This window comes from Lagopus muta, chromosome 1, assembly GCF_023343835.1.
Source record: "Lagopus muta isolate bLagMut1 chromosome 1, bLagMut1 primary, whole genome shotgun sequence".
NCBI lineage: Eukaryota > Metazoa > Chordata > Aves > Galliformes > Phasianidae > Lagopus > Lagopus muta.
This window is the reverse complement of record NC_064433.1, coordinates 134,936,399-134,944,291: the sequence shown is the minus strand read 5'-3', so window position 1 is coordinate 134,944,291 and position 7,893 is coordinate 134,936,399.

The following is a 7,893-nucleotide window of genomic DNA, read 5'->3' as shown; positions in this document are numbered from 1 at the left end:
AGATGCTTTTCAGAATCAATCTACAAAGAAAACTCAGATCGTTATTGAAAAGGCTGTTGTGGTGAATTTATTAAACGAGCATTTCAGATGTAACTGAAATTAAGCTTACGTGCCAATTGAAATGCCTGTGGAGCAACGAGCAACAACTGCAACCTGTGATTACAATGGAAAGTGAATGATATGGCCGAAAGCTATGCAATTCTTATAAATCAGTTCCTGAATACGGAATTCTTACAGTCACGGAGTTGCCGCTGTTAGAACTCTTTAGACAAGAAATAGCTTGGTACATGGAATAGTAGAAAAGAGCTTGGCCATGTGGTCTGTTACAGAAGTCTCTATTTAGTCAGAATATAAAAACTACACAGAAGTAACAACAACAAAAGGTATCTTTTGACGTATTGGAATGCTGCATCTTTTCCACCCTCGGCCCCCTCCTGTATTTAAAAATCTCCACTTTCTTTTTAGTGACAGGCTTAATTTCCCAGCGTTAAAAGTACCGCTCAATTCACGATCGCGCTTTCATCTGGAAAGCGCAAAAGCTGTCGGAGGACAGCAAACACCAGCTCCCCGACCTACAGCCCGGAGCCCCTCCCGGGCGACCCCCCCAGTCTTCCCCGCGTTTCTCAGCTCTCACCCGCCCGCTCCGCGCTCGCCTCCCCCCAGCAGCTCCGGCAACAGCCTCCCACCACCCCGACGGCTCCGCGGGAACCCCTCGCTCCATCCCGCGGAGCCGCCCTACCTGCCGCTCTCCGCGGAGCTCCTCGGGGCTCCGCCCGCCCCGCCCGGCCGCGCACCCTCTCCTCGCCTCCCGCTCCGCTCCCTCCCGCCGCACCGTCGGGGAGCCGAGACCGCTGCGCTGCGCCCGCCGCCCCACCTGGGATCCGGCGACCCGGCCGTCCATCCCTGGGGCGCTGTCGGGGCTGAGCCCGGGGGCCGTGCCCCCACCAGGGATCTGCCCGCAGGGGGTGGGAGTGAAGCGCAAAGGTGGCTGTTCCCCTCTCGGTGCGCCGAGTGGTGAGGTTGCAACGGTGGGCTGGTGGATTAAAAAGAGGAAAATCCCTTTATAAAGGAGGAGGGTCGAGTGGGGTGAGAGGACCGTGTCCGTCAGAGATGGGGGGGAGGATGGGGGAAAGACGTCAGAGTGCTAGGGGACGTTGGGGGGAAGTAAGGATGACTCAAGGGAGAGTGATTGTTGTGTCATGGTACAGAAACGGGGTTAGGAAGTAAAAGTGGGGAGAAAAAATGAAAGGGAACAAGGGGGAGAAAGGAAGGAACAGGTTCATGTGAGACCAAAGGGAGAGAGGAAGAAAAGAAAAGGAGTGCTGAAAAGAGGGATGAATGAAAGGGAGAGAACAGAGGGAAGAAGAGGGAAGGTGTGCTCTGTGCTCTCACTGCCCCCCAGCACCCCACCTGCACCTCCCACAGGCCTGACACCAAGGCTGGGCTCTCCAGGGCTGGTCAGAACCACCTTTCCCCTTAGCTCCCTCCATGCTGTGCATCCCTCCCTGGCATGCAGCTGGGTTCCCACCCACAGTGCTGCTAAATCTTGGGGCTCTCCCTTTTTGATGTGCCGCTCATAAACTTGACCTGCAGCCCAACAGTCATACCAACCTTGCTTTAAAAGGTTTCCTGCCCTTTCCCTCCAAATGATGCTGGACAGTGGGCCCCTCAGAGCTGAGAATGGTATTGCACGTGCAAAAAGGACCCATGCACACTGTTGCCTCAGTTTTTATTGAGGGAAGGCCTTGCTGAGATGTATCAGTCACTATTAGCCCAAAAGAGGCAGACAACATGGGCTGCAGGTTCAAATAGGATGGAAAAGTGGAAATAAAAAGCCTGTGGGAGCGTAGAGATGAGATTGATACAAGCCAGAATCAAGCAGACAGTATAGAAGCGTCTTAGAATCAAGAGGAAAACCATGATCAAGGAGGATATAAGGACAGAGAAGGCAGAGGTTGCAGGCCAGCAGGGCTCTTCACCCAGTAAGGAAGGGAACATGGACTGTCCCAAGTCTGCTATCAGCCAGCTGCCCAGCCTGCAGAGAGCCTCTGCTGCCTACTGGCAGACTGATGAGCCCATCATGCCAAGCAGCATATCAGCCCAGCCACTTACTGTATACATTATGTGCAATCAATTATTATTGCATATCTGTAAAGTGCGTAACAATGCTTTCAAATATCTGGGCTTGGTTGAAGAAGCCCAAATAAAGGTGACCAGTGAATCAAAAGCTATAAAATGTACTATTTTTGTCAGCCAATCATCTTGTGGACTGTTGAGTGACGCTACTGATGAATGTTTGCCTTGGGAGTTGGCAGTAAAAACTCTTCCCAGTAAAAAACAGAGATGCACTTCATACACAAGGGAGCATCGTAGCACCTTCTCAGTAGCACTCCTATCGTAATTAAACATAACACCAATGATAAGTAGAAGTCATGGACTTCGGAAGCAGCACTGAATGTCCCTTTTAGAAGCAAATAAATGAATTTCAGCAAGTAAAACATGTTAGAAAATTCTTGGTTGATATAATGGATGTTAAATTAGATTTACAGAAAAAATTAATTACATGTTAGTCTGTTTTTCTCTGGCTCAGTGCAGAGGAACACGTGACAAAACAAAGTATAGAAAATTCTAATGAAAACTGCTATCCAAAAGTCTTTCTTAGCACATTGAACTAGCTAACTAGCCTGCTAACTAAATCTTAAATTGTAGCTTTAGTCTTCACTGAAGACTGTGGCAAAATTCCTGTTGTCCTTAGTGGCCCTAGTTGAACCTGTTCTGGAACGGGGAAACAATATTTTTATTCATTTTTAAAATTTGAATAATTTAAGTGAATTACATTTGAATGAAGATCATTAAAATGAATTAAAACTATTAATTTTGATTTATTTAACCTCCTGGGACAAGTTTCTTGCGTATTTCATAAGAATGGTTTTCAGACTTCCACCCAGTGAAACAACTATACTGACCAAATTTTACTTTCCACCTGAATCTACTCTAACTACAAATAAGTTAAACCATACATTTTCTCTCTCATGAGATACTCATGTAAGGTATACATTCCTTAAGCTGATATAGCTTTGGATTTTGAAGCTGCCTTTGGATGTATCTGGAAAAGACCGAGGCAATCATTTTAGTGAGGTGTGACCATTATTTGGTTTAATAATTTAGTATTCCTTCCTTGCTCTTCCACTGGTACCAATTCAGGCAATTTTGTAGTCTTTGTCTTGGGTAAAGACCTACTGGATTCCTGTGTGGATTATGCCAGTTGCACTTCATCAGCAACCTTCAAGAGGTGGCACAGAGGGAAGGTTGTAAACTGAGAGAGGAGAGGTTTAAGTTAGACGTTAGGAGGAAGTTTTTCACACAGAGGGTGTTGAAGCACTGGAACAGGTTGCCCAAGGAGGCTGTGGATGCCCCATCCCTGGAGGCATTCAAGGCCAGGCTGGATGTGGCTCTGGGCAGACCCTGGCGACCCTGCACATAGCAGAGGGGTTGAAACTAGATGATCATTGTGGTCCTTTTCAACCCAGGCCACTCTATGATTCTGTGAACCACAGCCATATGCAATATTCATGTCTTAGGGTGTGCAGAAATGGGTTCCAGTAAAATTTACAGTTTTTGTGTAAATATGTACCATGGTGCCAATTACTTATTGCAGCTACAGAGTTAATTATTGCAGCCACACTAGACCTGACCACATTTCCAAAGAGATTTTTGTGTAGTATAATAGGGCTGAGTTTGTGTTTTACAGGAAAGAGAACCAGACAATCCCTTGGCAGTTTGCCACTTTTAAGATAATCGTTCTTTGCTTGGACATTATTTTCTCCTCTTCTTTTTAAAGAACATAGCTTGAAAATGCACTTTTTATTTAAAAAATAACCTTGAAACTTAATTTTCATTAAGAAATGAAGAAGAAATAATAAATAAGAAATTTGATCCGATTTACTCACCTTGAATCACATTCAAGTTTATTTGTGTGTTGGATGGTGGCTTCTCATCATCATAACCTGCCTCTGCCCAAAGGGAAAGCCCTGCCTTGAAGAGTAACAGCACTGGACTTGATAACCCTGTAGAGCAGGGCAGTCCAAGGTCCAAGACAGGATGGCAGAAGAACACATACTGCTCTTCCATTTTGGTTAAGTTAGCTGAATGAATGCGCAGCACTAAAGAGTAACCTGATAAATGGTGGTAAGTTTTTGGGCTCCCCAGTACAAAAAAGACAGGGATCTCTTGGAAAGAGTCCAGCGGAGGGCCACGAAGATGGTGAAGGGCCTGGAGCATCTCCCCTATGAAGAAAGGCTGAGTGAACTGGGTCTGTTCAGCCTTGAGAAAACAAGACTGAGAGGAGACCTGATCCAGATCTATAAATATCTAAGGGGGGGGGGGGCAGAATGGTGAAGATGGACTCTTTTCAGTGGTGAGTGGAGACAGGACAAGGGGAAACGGCTGGAAACTGCAGCATAGGAAGTTCCGCACAAACATGCGCAAGAACTTCTTTACAGTGAGGTGACGGAGCACTGGAACAGGCTGCCCAGGGAGGTGGTGGAGTCTCCTTCTCTGGAGATGTTCAAGACCTGCCTGGATGCCTACCTGTGCGACCTACTGTAGGGAACCTGCTTTGGCAGGGGTTTGGACTCGATGATCTCTGGAGGTCCCTTTCAACCCCTACAATTCTGTGAATTCTGTGAATTTTTTTTGTGGTAAGTTTTGGAGCTTTTTTTCCCCCAGTAAGTTCAGACTGCTGCAAGCTTCCAAGGTCTCACTCTGCACTGGGCTATCAATTCTACCTTATGTGTCTTGTGAAACACGGATAAAGGGTCAGGTTTTACTTTAAAGAAACACAGCACAGACCTGGAGCTATTCAAGCTAAATGGTTTGAATGCACTTGAGATTTACTTCACTAACAGAAACTGGCCTCAAATCTCATTTGTGTGTGCATGTGTATGTGTGTGTGTGTGGCAATTTTTTATAGTAAAAAGAATGTTTATTTCAGTGACAGTCGAATTCTTTGCTTTTGCTTTTTTTTTTTTTTATGAATAGTGTGTACAGAGACAGGGTACCTATCAAGGGGCAGAAAGCTAATGGTACAGATCCCTACTCAGGTTGTTTCAAAACACTGTATTTCATCTCAGATTAGATGGCTTTTGCTTTCACTTTTTAAGCCAGCTGTGTCTCATATGCTATTCTCCTTCATTTCTTTACACAGCTATTAGAGAATAATCTTAGAAAACAACAGAAGTTAGCTTTCATATACACAGTCATTTTTGAAGCAAGGATATTATAATATTTCCACAGATTTTCTGAGCCTGTGTGTACTTATTTGAACTCATTCTTACTAACAGTAAAGATTTTTTGGTTTTCAGACCTATGTGCATCACTGGGACCTAGTTTAGAGAAAGATGCATTTGATCAATACAAAACCACCTGGTTAAAGCAAGGAAGGCTATTTGCCACCTTGATTCTTTTTCTTAGTGCTTCTTGCTTTCTTTCAGAGAAAGTGAGGAAGTGATTGTCCCCCAGGCTGGAGTACTGTGTCCCAGCATGGGGCCCAAACCACAGAAGGGATGTGGAACATTTGGAGAGGGTCCAGGGGAAGGCTTGAAGGAACTGGGCTTGTTCAGCCTTGAAAAGGGAAGGCTGAGGGGAGATCTCATAATGGCCTTCCACCTCTTAAAGGGAGTTTATAAACACGAGGAAAATCAACTTTTTACAAGGGTGGATAGTGATGCGACAAGAGCAAATGGTTTTAAAGTAAAATAGGGGAGATTTAATGAGATGCAGGGGGGAAGCATTTTACTGAGTGAGTGGTGAAGTCTTGGAACAGGTTGCCAGAGAGGCTGTGGATGCCCCGACCCTGAAGGCATTTAAGGACAGGTTGGATGGAGCCCTGGGCAGCCTGGTCCGGTAACAGATCTGGAGGTTGGTGGCCCTGCATGTGGCGGGGGTTGGAATTTGATGATCCTCGAGTCCCTTCCAACTGAAGCCATTCTACGATTCCGTGATTCTATGATTCTATGGTGTAAATACATGTTTTGTAAGATTGGATGACAGAGTTTAAAAGAAAAAAGAAAGAAACAATGGAAGTCATCAGTTTCCTTAACGCCCTCATCTCCTCAAAAAACAACTAACCAACCGAAAAACAAACAAACAAACAAACAAACAAACAAACAAAAAAACATCAATTTTTTTTATAAAAGTTTCCTGTGTGAGGAATATTTTATTACAGCATGGTGTAAACTCTAATAAGCTTTCCTCAGACAGATGTTAGATAAATGTTTATGGCAAAATTATTCTATAAAAGGGCCTCACAATGAGTTTGTGGTTTGGTGAATAGTATGCATCTTAGATTCCCCCGTGCAGTTTCTTTATTAACCGTGGAGTCCCCAAAGAAATCATCCATCCATTTGCTTAACAGCTCAGAAAGAACACCTGGATGAGAACTCTTTTGGAAGATATATTTGGAAGATATTAACAGTCCCTTGTTACCTTGAGGGAAGGTACAGATTCACTGGCTGTTTTGAGCTTTCAGGATTCCAGGCTGGTAGACCACTGATATGATTCTTTTGATAGTAAACTGGATAGGATTTTGAATAAGTAGTTCTTTTTCCTACTGTCACAAATATTACATGTGACATACTATTTAATAGTGTGGCATAGTTTTTTCAGTCTATAATATACTAAAAAAAAGCAAACAACAACTGTAAAGCTCTTAAAAAAGCAAAGTTAGGACTGTGTGAAATGTTAACACAGTTCCTCTGTCTTTATAATCATATATTGCATGATCATATACTACTTTTTTCTTGAGGTGCTCGTCTTACTATTTCAGTCTATCTTCCTTATTAGTCGTGCAGCCTTATGTATTACACTTCATTCAAACTTCTCAAGGAAAACAAAATTGGAGACTTTCTCCAAGTGTTTCTTCAGTGCAGAGTATCAGCACTCCACAGATTCAAGTCATTTTATCTGCATAACATACTAACGGGATGCGTGGAATTTTTATACTGCTTTCTGTATTTAAGATGTAGCTCCGGTCAATTTCTGTTTCTCCTTTACTCCACGTTTACGCAAATCACAGATGCAACTAAAACTTTTTCAGGTTTTCCTGAAATGCTGAAGAACAGAAAATCAATATTTCATCTAAGTCAGACATCCAGCATGAAAAATTTCATCAGATTCCTGGCAAAGTTTTATGCAATTGTAAGTAAGGATTTCGTTGTGAAAAAATTTAAGCAAGCTGAACTAAACTGGCTTCTTAACACCTGTTGTAAGGAAGCTATCATAACAATTTTGAAATGAAGAGAAAAGATTGAAAGATAAAATAGAATGTGTTCATTTTTTTCTCACTGTTTTACACCAGCTCTATTGCATTATTGCTGTTTACTTTAGGGTAAATAAGAATGAATCAGATCTAAGATATGCTGCCTTATGGTGAAGTTCTATACTGGAACTGTTCTGAATAGATAATTAAAGTGAAGCAAGGGAGGAAGTTGTATATTGTTATCTTTATTTAATACTAACATTTCCAGCAGTTCCCTGAAGCCAGTCACATCTAAGCTCCATTGTGGTAAGTGCTATGTAAACATATTATGATCCTGACACAGAAACTACATATTTTTCTTTGGGTTTTTACGTACTACAGATCAACACCAGTGAACTACATAAGGAGTAAATATATATATATATATCTGTAGCAAATTAAAAAATATAATAAAAATGAGTGATTCTTAATATAGGATATAGTGCAAAACAGCTATTTGGCAAGCTACTTGGAGACAGTGCTTGTCATTCTTTTTTATTTACTTTTTTGAAAAAGGTGGTGAGGTGAGACCAGCAAAGGGAAACAGACAAAACAAAGATCTAGCTTTCTTTGGGGTGCCTTGAACTAAGCAAGAT